Genomic DNA, 12,458 nt, shown 5'->3' on the forward strand with positions numbered 1-12,458 from the left:
ACTTATGATGTTTGCAGTGTAATTTTTATTCCTGTTTGACTAGCCAACTACCCAGTGGTAATAGGATGTTAGAAAAGGGCAGTAGCAATGTTTGTACATGCCATGATTGATAGGCAAACTCTGCATTTTTCATTTATATCTCCTGATTCCAAATCAGTTAAGTTTAGGAAAAATGAAACAAAATGGCAAGAAAAATGCTTGCAGATTGCAGCCCAGCACTCTCGTAGATCTGAGTTCAGCCCACATCTGCTAGGATTGTCTGGAAACATTAAGATATCTAAATGAAAATCAATACTATATGTGCCAGCATTTACTACCAAGAACAAGTATCAGGAGACCTCAGCTAATCAGGCTTTCAAGCTTGTACTTGAGCCATAGTCTGAACCCCAGGGGTGTCCTAATTGGCCCAGACTAATCATAGAAGAGTTAAATTTATAACCAGCAAAGACATCTTGTTTTTCTTACCAGTCATCATTTTGAAAGGGAAAAGCCTCACCTGTGTGGAAGCGACGTGTGGTGAGAGCCACTGGTCATGCAAGAGCTGCTGCTCACCTGTCAGAGGTAAAGGAAAGACTAATTTACTGTCCCCCATAAAACCAGTCAGGCACATTTAAGCTTTTGGTGGGTATATAGTGCTATCAAACCTTTCACATGAACTGCATATTTTCTCAACTTAAAAGCTCTGCACTTAACACTCCTGCGATGGGAGATAGAAGGTTTATATTTTAGAGGGAAAAGACCCTCCATGCGCTGTGATCTCCTAACCAAACTTTTTGAGCCAGGTAAATAGATGTATTTCGAAATCAAACTGTGTTGGTGGAACTTCGTTTTCTTTTTCTTCTGCAGTGAATGCAGATGTGCACAGAAGCCAACACACAGCAGCTCAGTTCATAAGGTATGAAGACAAACATGTGATTTATTTTTCGATACTGAAAAAAATTCGTTATTGTAAAATTAAAGTGTGCACAATATATTTTGGAAGACTGTTAAATTGTACCGATAAAAATTATACTGCATCAGGGGATTGGGTTCCTAATATTTGTATTCGGGATGCCAAATGAGAGCAGATTTTATCCTATTTTCAACAAATTAAACACAAATATGTAAAATGTTTATAAAACTCAGTCCTCTATTTTGGGCTTATTTTGAACAACTTAATAATTCTGCATACATTCCTTTAAACAGAACAAAATAAAAGGATGAATTAAGCCTGAATTAAACATAATCTAGTGTTTTCCAGCTTCCTTCAAAAGCAGATATAAACATCCCTGGAGATTCACATCTACCAGAAGTTTAATAGCATTATTTACATTCTTTGTGTCCCATACATTAGATGTATTTTTAATGTCTACCTCTTAAAACAAGACAAAAAGTTGTCAGATATCCTATTCCTCCTCACCACTGTTAATGGTTTCCTAGACAGTGCGTTCATGGAGACATCCCGGCACGTTGTGATCAATGAAAGCTTGCTTCTCTCATGGCATGATGTTTCCCTTGGATTCTCATCTCCCACCAGTGCCTGCTGTGAAATTTTGTCAGTTTTTTTTTCCCTCTAAGGAGCTCTCTTGTCCCCCATGCTGTAAGCTACTGCGTTATCTTCCTGAATCAGTCTTCCTGTCTCTGCTGCTTCACCTCCCACTTCTTGTGGGACAAGAAGGCTATCTTCATCTTCCCCTTCAGTCCTGTGCCTCATAACTCACTGCTCTCACTGTGTGCAGCACAGAACAAGGTAATGAACAAAATAAAGGAGATACAGAATCTCAGCCCAACCCACACACAGAAAGGCAAGCACAAGTCTCTCCTAAACAATTCTATTATCTCACTCGGTATTTCTAGCCTGGATGCCACTATTGCCAGTCTGCAGGGACATACAAAAAGGATTCCTAACACAAAATTAGGTTCAAGAATACCATCTGCCTTTGCTGTACTGCTTCCACCCTCAAAAATAATTTAAACAAAAACACTTAGTATTTCTTCATATCTTCAGAACACTTTTTGTACAAACTGTTGATTTCTCTTTACCCAAAACTAGACTCCAGTCTCATCATGTTTCAAACACTTCAGAAAAAAGCAACGACTCTTACACCAACAGAATTTTCCTCTTATACAAAACCACAGCTCTTATTACTCCACTTTCTGGCTCTGACTGACATTGTTTAATAAATCCTTTTGGAGTGGTTTAGGGGACTATCATTTCCAATTCTCCTCTCTGCTCCTTCACCACCAGTTGTCACACATGTGACAAAACAAAAATTTGTTCTGCAGCTGTTCCACTTCATTACCAATGGAAGAATTTTATTTTTAAATTAATGCATTTGATTGTGAACTAAGAATAATTCAAGTGCAGTACCATTTAAGAGCACCATCCACCCTGGCAATGGCCAGTACTCCCAGTGAGATGTTGAAGGGAGTGGATGCAGGGAGAGCCTGGACCTTCGTCTGCAGAAGGGAAGGGCCTGGCAGCAGGTGGCTGAGCTGCAGGAGGTGGTGAGAAGGCTGCACAACATCAGAAAGGCTGAGGAGGAATTAGACAGCTCATTGCAAGCACAGCCTGCGGTGGATGCCCAGCCCACAGCCAAAACCTCCCCCACCAGGACAAAGAAGGTAAGGGGGCCAACAGTGCAGGAGAATGGAAGCTTCCACCAGCAAGGACCTGCAGGAGGAAGAGACTTGCCCCAAAGCCAGAGGTGCCCTTGCAGAACTGTTTCACTGCTCTGCAGACTGAAGATGACCTGTCACATCAGGAACAATATGAGTAATGCAGTCCTTTCATTATTTTTTTGATTTTATTTTAATTTGGATGTCTTGTATTGTTGCCATCCATTGCTGCTGCAAACTCCTGTGCTATCAGTAGTCTTAACCCAGGTACTTAATCCAGGTGTTCAGAAAGATATTTCAGCACTAGGAATCCATTGCAAAAAAGATCCTACCTCTAGCTATCCTCAGCTAAAATCTTGGTCCAAACAAATCCAGCACTGAAAAATCAAACTGATTTCAATGGAATCAAGATTTTTTTCCATGTTTTTTCTGGTATTGAATGTACACATTCAAGCTGAACTGAGCAGAAACTCTACACTATTGCCACTGGGGTTCTCTTTCATCCACAGACAGGCACAAAGAAAAGAAAATTTAGATATTTGGATGAAAAAAATAAGCAAGACAAATACCTCTAGATACTTACAGCATTACAAGGCAAAAAGTCAATTAATAACTCTGCTGTTGGAGGGTGTTTCCCTCCCCTTTCTCCAGTTTTGCAGCTTTGTTGAGCTGACTGTTAAAGCTGACAAGAACAGTTTGATGCATGAGGAACAGACACGATTGCCCCCAGGCAAGGAGGACCACTCCCTCTGCAGCAGCCTCTGCAACTCCACAGAGGGTAAATCAGCCCCAGCAGATGCTCGATTGTAAAAGAGCAGCCCTGCCCCAATCCTGCTGGAAGGAAAGTCTTCTGCAAATAGTAGAGAAAGGTGTACAAGTCCTCTGCAGAGCTGAGAGCTGGGCCCAAGTCACCTCAAACTCTCATTGAAAAGATGATTGATTCTGCTCTATTTTGCCTCTTCCAGCAAAACATTGCAGGATGTTTTCTCTGCTGCTTGCCTCCAAGTTTGCTGCATTTGTTTGCCAAGTCCTGGGGCTGTCAAACGAACATGAACTCCCCCTGATGGTGCACACCTATTTTCCTTGTGTTGCAAATCCTCCTTTTCACTAGCAGTGCACAGTACAAACACACGTATAATTCTACTCGTTTTCATGTGATACTGAATGAAACGACTTAAAGCTCATGCCAAATTAACAATCTTTTCTTGGCAATTTCACACCAGGATTCTATGCCAACTTCTGTTTAACAAGCAACGTTATTAACAGAGAAAATAAGTTTTTTTTGTTTCTGCTTTGATTTGCCTACTTGAATCTTCTGGTGTAGTGTTTTCCCGTGCGTGTGTATATCTAAAAAACCTAACAAGGGCAAACAGCTCTATTATTTCCATAAAAATCGCTGCTGCACGGCGGTTCTAGAAAGTCTCGAGTTTGGGGGTTATTCTAAATATATTAAAATCAGTATTCAAAACAGAGTTTCAAAGCACAAGTCTCAGAGTCTCCTCTAGACTGCACTCTCACACACTCCAAGAGGCGGCTCTTCCGTGAGGATCTCGCCTCTTCGCGCCGCTCAGGAAGGAGAGATGAATCAGAACTGAGGCTGAAGCAGCCAACAGCTGACTGCCCTGGCACGGGGACACAGCGCTGGGCCGTGCCAGCTCTCCCCCCGCCACCCACCATCCCGGCATATGCGGTGTGTCAGGCGGGAGCGGCGCTCAGGGCTCCGTGCGGCATTCCCGGCCGCGGCGCGGGGACACAGGCTCCGCCAGGGGCACAGAGGGAATGACTCTCCCTCTCCTCCCGGGGATGAGCAGCAGTGCCTGCTTCGAACAACCCTCAGGAGCTCATGAGAATACGCTATACGCCACCAAAAGCAAAATTTTACAAAGTGTTTACGCCGCTCGTGTGATCACGAGTGATCTGACACCTTCTGCTTGCCCATTTCCTTCTTCAGCTTTATTTCCAGTGCTGTTAAACTGAGTTAAACTTTTTTTTTTTTTTTACACGTTCTTCTCTTTTGTTACTATTTTTACTAAAGCAGAATCCTTAAATACTCTGTGTATATTTCGGGGTTCCACGAGTCGTACAGATGGGGCTGTTCCTTTGAAATTAAATGATTCGGGCACTAACACTTGTCATTTCTCTGTGTGTGCATCTAAGATGTCTTCTAGCGCCCCTCTCCACACTGTGTACAATGCACCAAGCCTGAACATAGAGCACATTTGGTGGAGGCTGAGCCCAGCGCCCTGAAGCTGCTCTGTACCACTGACCAGACTCCAGCTTTCATTTAGAGCAGCTAGAGTTCATGTCACCTCTCAGTAAAGGCACTTCTACTGCTCCTTTCCTTGTCTTCAATGTCCTTTTGGGCAGAGAGAAGATTCTTTATGGCCTACAAATATACCCAGTAATGAAGGCATAGTAAATCTGAAAGATTGCCAAATTTCATGAAACACAGTCCTAAAAGATGAAATAAGCAGAAAATAGGAGGTAGAATCGGCTATTGTTTGCTGAAATCTGCATTATTTTCAGTTTAATTGTCCTGAAAAGACAGTCATCTACTCAGGCCATGTAAAAAGGGGGCTACCAGAAAGCTCTCAATAAAAGGTTTAGTCTCACTGAATTTCTGAAGACAAGGAAGAAATTTGTCTTTCACAACTCCTGGAGGCTGAGATGCATTATTAAAGAACAGATACTAAAGTACTGGCTGATTCTGCAAAAAGGACATGATATGACACAAAAAAGGATGGAGTCAATTTAATATCGTACTTAGATCCAGAGTTAACAATTCATTAATTAATTTTAAATGGGGTAAGCCCGTATCTTTTACCTTGATGACCTAAGAGTAATATGAATCTGAAACATTTCCATACCAAAAGTACAGGGAAAAAAAAAAAAAAAAAAAGAAAAAACAAACACCACACCACACCTTAGATACTCCTAATGGAAGTGGAAACTACAATCTTACAGATGTAGATGGTATATGAAAATGTTAGTTTCCTAACTGAAGCCTCAAGAGCTGATTTCTGGGGGAAAGTAAATACTTGTACAATTTCTTGCCTTTAAGGCTTTTCATAAGGAGTGCAAATAGTGCTTTTTGCAATACTCTAGAAAATTAATAGTGGCCATCAGAATAATTTTGTATGTGACAGTAAACTAAAAATAACTGAACGTGAAGCCGTGACTTTAGAGTGACAAATTTCCAAAGATATTATAAATTTCCTAAATGTTCATGTAACACTTGAACAAAAATGCTACATCTACTTCAATAAAGGGAATTTTACTCTGGATATTAGCTGCTGTGTGTTCTTATTCTATTTCATAGAATTTGCCTGATTCTAAATATTATTTTTCTCTACTTCTCATAATTTCTTATAAATTCTTTTTGTTGTTGTTGTTCTTTACCAAAATCAGTTCTTGTCATTGGCTAAGCAAAGGCTCCACACCAAAGATGCAATTTTTTCAAAGCAATCCTTAGGCAGCTGAACTCTGTAAGTATCCAGTATTTCTGAAAAATCAAATTCTTTCTTCTCCAGGCAATGCTTATATGATGTTACATCAGTTTAATTTGCACAGTCTAATCATCCTGATTTAGCTACCTATATATATCAAACTGAAGTGCAGCCACACCACTCTGCAGTGCCAGCAGAAGGTCCTTCTGCTGTTAATCACTGCACACAGTCCTGGGCTGGAAATACCCACTCAGTACACAGCCCATGGTGCAGCATTCTCCTCCCCAGCCCTGTTCTGCTCAAGCAGATTGCTCACAGATTGCCTGTCCTCTTGTGGGTAACTAATGTCCTCCATGATTTTCAGGTTCAGCAGTGGCACCACTTGCAGAAATGTTTCTTTACTGACAGCAGATAGAACAAGTCACATTTAGTGATTCTTCTTTATTTTACCCTGCTACCAACTCCAAGACTACCTCGTCTGCTTCGTTTGATCATTCCAGACCTTGGAGAATCAACCACAAAACGTTACAAGGATGTAAAGGTCTTTTCATGGCTCATCCAAATCCATGAAGCCTACACTAACTTCTACTCACATACCAAAAAAAACCAAACCACAACTTCCCCTGAGCATCTTCAGAAGACCTACAGAGAAAGGCAGAGGTGAAGTAAGGGGGCTAAACAGCAGTTTGAAAAGTGGGGAAAAGAAACCATAAGGAATTAGTTACTGCAAATCAGAATAATGGAGTTACTTCAGTTCCAGGGAAGGTAATTCACAGCCACCCAAGCTGTCTTTTAAGAGAAACTCTAATGTTTTATCTCTTTGCAGAGAAGGTAGAATATTCTGGGCTTAAATGCCTGCAGACAGTTAAATTCTCTGCTACAGCAGAAAAAAAGAAAAACAATAAAGACAGATAGCTTTGACCCCTTCAAACTATTTTCTGCACTTCTCATATTACAATTGGCATCAAACACAAAATTACTAAGGCTTTTCATCGCTTCTTTTCTTTTCATTAAAAATGTCCTTGGCTGCATTGAGTTTAAAATATCACAATGCTGAAACAAACCAAAAATTTCTTAGTAATAGAGGCCTGAATGACAGAGTATTAGCACCTTTATCAGACGGGAAATTAACACAACACTGGATTGCACAGAGTTTTTTAAAACAGATTTGACTAAGGAATCGTTGTTCATTAAGCCAGTACCACAGGATAAGTGTGTCCACAATTTTAAATATAATTAAAAAGTTGACAGGACATACATTTGAAGTACCCATCACTGAAACCCACTTAGATTTCTCTATTTTTCTGATGGTATTTGGGGGTTTTGTATGCTCTGGTAAAAAAAAAAAAAAAAAAAAAAAAAACCAAAAAAAAAAACCACAACTCTAATGCCATTAGTCACTGGATGTTTTCATATCACATTCACTAGCTTCATAATCATCTTGTTCTGCCTTTGCACATCATCACAAGCATTTTAGAGTAGTTTGATAATACATTCAGTCAACCCTCTCGACCAGCACACTTTCTAGAAGGACGATAGTCCTGACGTATTTCTAGCACGCAGCTGTGCCACAAAGATCCCGTGCAGCATATGGGTATTTCCTTTCATTGTCCCCTCAGAAATACTTAGAGAAGCCTTTAAAGTAACCTTCTCCATTTCCTTTTGGAAAGGGGGAGGGCAGAGAAAATTTCCACATTGTGGCTTCAGTCAGGCGGAGGACACGACTTGTGCAATCCCAATAAATCAGAGCATTCCCGTGTGGCAGAAGCAACAGGGGAATAGTGAGAGCAGAGCTGCATGTTGACCTAAGCAAGAGCTTATCGAGAAATGATGTCCTCTTAAACAGACTCCTGTAGAGATGTTCTGCATTTCCTCTGACAAATTGTAAGTGCTCTGACTGTAACCTTCCTAACAAAAGAGGGCTGGTTTAGCAAAGCACAAACTGCCCATTATCCTGCTGCATAAAAAGGCCATTTAAAGCAAAGCCTTAGGACACTGCCCCACTGGAAACAGTACATCTGAAAAATTATCCCCATCTCGTGCCACCAAAGCTGTTAACTACCCTAGGGAATATACCTCATTTACAATACAGACAAATGTTAACTTTAATGAGTTTTAAAACTGCCATTTTTCTTGTTTGACTTTGATAACACTCGAAATCTTAAGCAAATACTTGGCAATTTTTTTCACCTGGAATACCATCTAACTGATACTGCCACAACATTTGTTTTCAGACGTCTGTGTTTTTCCCCCCACTCGAGTCATAATGCTGTGCAAAAGTGCAATTAAAAAGTACATCCACTCCAAAACAATTTGGGAAAGATTAAACAATCTATTTCAACAAACTGTTCCTCTCTGAAAACTTTGCATGCCAAGATTACTACTTGTCATTATCTTCCCAGGAGATGGAGTACCTTTTTTAAAAGTATCTCTAATGAGATCTACAAATCTATGTGCAAGACAGCTTACTTTATTGTGTTTATAATGACAAAAAATATTTTAAAAAGGTTATGGCTCTTGGGACTGATAAAAACACAATGGGGGTAAGGTCATTCGGAAATGCTAATAAAAGTTTTCATAAAATATGATGACTCTCAAAAAGTAACATTGGCCATGAAAAATAACTATGAAAGTCTATTTCCTGTGATGGTAAGCACTCAATTTTTCTATAGCTGGGTGACTCTCCAAATCCTTTATTTGTTTTGTTGGGGCACAGCTGTAGCTGTTGGATTACCCCACATATTCTATCAGCTGATGCAGTGCCTGTGCTGGAACTTCCTCCTCTCATACAAGCTTCAAGGAAAGAGAAGAACACGCACCTGCTGTGGCCATCAAGGTCATCTTAAGCTCCTAATCTCTCTGCCAGTGACATCCAGCACAAATTTGTCTTAACCATGCAAGAGAAAAATCCATACAAATCCTTTCTTTTCACATGGCATAATTTTCGCAACAAGGAATTTTGAGAAATACAGCGAGAGCAGGTGATATCCTTATCTTCCTTTCCTTTAAGCTGGTGATCCCTTGCTCCAGACCCACAGCCAGGAGCTGAAAGGAACTGCCTTTTTCCAAGGAGAATTTCTCAGACAACAAGTCAGATTACTTTAAAAAAATAAATATCAAATAATGGATTTTCATGTTCAGGCAAAGTACTTGAGAGAAGCCAATGCACTCTCAACCAAATTTTCCCCACCTGTGACCAGCCTTTAAAAACAACAATTTAGGAACAATTTGTTTTGCAGTTAATGAAGACTAGCAACACCTATGAAATTATTCAATACAGACACATATATTCTTGTTTGTAGGCCAAATTTTGCCTCAAAATTTTATGCTATTAAATTCATTTGATGTCAGCTAGCATTTTATCACAGAAAAATAATTAAATAAATATAGAAATAAAAAAATATTTAGAGCATCAGCAAATGGCAAGATGAGAGATTCTCAAAGTTGACTCTGGAAATACTTTGTGCTCAAATACATGAATTTAAAATGAAATGGTCAATGCTGCATTAGTTTAAAACTCACAAAACTGATATTTCAAAAGAAACTAAAATTACACACATATTTTGGTTATGCAATTGTATATATATTTTATATATTTACCTTTATTCCATGAAAAATAAGATAACCCTATTTTGGAGAGAACAGACCTAAGATTAGCTAGGCAAAGACCATTTATTTATTTCATTCTAAAGAATCAGCAGAAATTAATCTAAAAATATATAATATAGATATATATTAAGGTTAATTAACCACAGACACGGAAGTAAAGAAATGCAGTTTTTGGTGTATGTGCAGCTTTCAGTTTTTGACACACCTTTTCAAAGGTGTGGTAAAAACTGAAAGGACATAAAGGACAAAAAAGTAAGTGACAAAATATTAACCCTTTGCATTAATCTCAAATTTGTTACTAGTCCGCAGATAGTAACTGCTTGACACTTTCCAGTTATAAAGCCATTTACTTGGTCTCCATGCTGTTCTGTAAATCCAGATTTGACTCCCAAACTCAGGTGCTCTACCTATGTCCCTGCACAGACACCAGGTAACTCCTGAAAGATATATTTCATGGAAAACGTCTGTAGAAATTGCACTGGGGGAGGGATTGTTTTTTCTGTATTGTATTATTTTATTTTCCAAAAGGCAGAAGAGGCAAGGTGAGGATTTTTAGTTACTGTGTGTCAGCTTTGCTTCAAGCTACTTTGGGGTTTACTAAAGAAATTGTGATGGTGAAGGACACTAAACGAAAAGGGGAAGGGCAGGAGAAGCAAGGGATTGGGAGAGCAAAACCAGACAAGGCTTTTAGACAAAATGGATAAAGGCTCATTGCAACATAGGTCTCTGTGAGGATCCTAGATGCCAGATTTCACAGGCAGAAATAGTACAATCAGTACAAAGATATCACACACTTAAACCCATTCCAGGTTCTCCTGGTTACCAGTGAGGAAGAAATCTTCAAACACAAGGTTTTGCTGCCCTTCCCACCCATCCCACTATTGCAGCACCTCAGAGACCTCAATTGTTTTACAATAAAAGCTGGAGCACTGTAGTGGCAAATTTTTAGAGCACCAAACCATTACCAAATTCCAATACAAAGACAACATCTGGGTTTGACACCATGGTCAATAGACCCAGTCACATTCTGACTAATCATAATCAGGGCATGGAACTGAGGGAGCAGCTTTAGAGTGCCATGTCCTGCTTTGCTGCCTCCTCCCCTTTAGGGAGAGGCAGCCTGGATAACCCCATTTTTCCAGGCCTGTCTCTCTCAGCCAGCATGAAGAGAGAACTATTGTGAGCCATATTTCTGACTCCCCCACCTCTTGTAAACCATTCACACACACCCCAGGGCCACTTTGAAACAGCCTTTGCTCTCAGAGATTGCAAAAACAAAAAAGACAAACCCAAAAGCCATTCAAAGCCAACATGGGAAAGGCTACACCCACTTGCTCCTACAGGCTCTGCAGTAGCTGGCTAAACCTTTATCTTTTCTAAGTTCAAGGCTTTGCACAGCATTTCATAATCTTTTCAAAATTACAAGAGAGCACCTAAAGCAGCAGCACAGCAAACCCACAGCTGCAGTCCACGCCTCTGTTTTGGAAGCACATCCGCATTAATCAGGTACAATTTGAAGTCACATCAGCTCAAAGCTGCACCAGTTACAAACAATCCACAGATGCTGATGGTGTCACTCCCAGACGTGTGTCACCTCCTCTAATCGTGGGGCAGGAACCAGAGAGAGACACAGAGAGGTAAAACAGAAAAGGTTCTGTAACAGACCCAGAGTGGAGCCCCTGAAGCCCCCACAGGGCACATCAGAGTGCACTCGTGAGCTGCTCAGTGCTATTCTCCAAATTCTCATCAGGCCTGTGTGAGCATTTCTCTTAGGATAACCTGCAAACACACAGTGTCACCTGGCTTCTTCAGCCTCTGACAAAACCCACCAGCACATAAATAAGAGAGAGAGATCCTTGGGATAGGTGTTCATGCCATGGCAAATGTGGGATGACTGGACAGCCACAGCAGACAGTGCAAGAGTAGCTTTTGTTCTGCAGCCCACATTGGAGCTTTGAAACTGCCCTCAGAGCACAATGTTGTTCTGCATATTTTGTTTTTCAAACAGAAATATGTAATATTTTGGTATTAGAAAGGAGTTCTATGCCCTGTAACATAACACTGAGACATAGAAAGGAACTGGACATTACTGACTGTTAGTCTGAAGATTTATAAAAATCTAAAAACTCCATGAAATAGAGTTACTTTTATATGCTTCGAGTCATTAATAAATTACCAGGATTTACTGTTCGAAACAGACCCCTGTAAGTGTCTGCTATCTTGTTTCATCCAATACTCACTAGTAAAAGCTGACTAAAAATGTTACATACTAGTTTTTCTGGGATGAGAGAACAGCTGTTTGATGTTCTGGTTTATAAAAGAGGCCAAGAGAGAGTGTATTTGTTGTGGAATTAATTGGTCCAAATTAAGCACATACTGTTTTTCCAACTTATGGTAGGAATCTATGTGATTTAATAAATATGATAAATGGCTTGTGAGAATAACAAAGGATGATTCTGGGCCACCCCTGTAGTGCACAGACTGTCAGCAGAGTTTGGGTAACTATCATTTCAGCCAAGAAAGAAAGGGGAGAATCTGGCAGAGAGAAAATTTGAAATTTTATCTCAGCTGAAAGGAAAATCAGCCAAAACCATTCTGCAAAATCAATTCCTCTAAGACAGCAACCTGAACCAAAGGCAGCATCTTTACCTCTTGAATAAAAAAAACAAAACAATCAGCTGTCCAATAACAATGCATTTTAACTTGTAATATTTAAATTGGTAATGAGGAAGGTGTTTTGTCTGAATTTCCATTTCTTTCAGGGCCTAATTATGAAAGACAGAAAAAAAATGTGCTATGCACTCT

The 12,458-nt window shown here is 40.0% G+C and overlaps 1 long non-coding RNA gene across 1 annotated transcript in view; it reads right to left on the reverse strand.

Annotated features, from left to right (window-relative positions):
• Nucleotides 1–497: 497 nt before the first annotated feature.
• The window catches only part of LOC136366327 (uncharacterized), a 178,993-nt gene continuing 167,032 nt past the window's right edge, over nt 498–12,458 (reverse strand). The window contains exon 3 of the long non-coding RNA XR_010744513.1: nt 498–552. This is a non-coding gene — a long non-coding RNA (uncharacterized lncRNA). The remainder of the gene's footprint in view (nt 553–12,458) is intronic.

This window comes from Sylvia atricapilla, chromosome 12, assembly GCF_009819655.1.
Source record: "Sylvia atricapilla isolate bSylAtr1 chromosome 12, bSylAtr1.pri, whole genome shotgun sequence".
Classification (NCBI taxonomy): Eukaryota; Metazoa; Chordata; class Aves; order Passeriformes; family Sylviidae; genus Sylvia; species Sylvia atricapilla.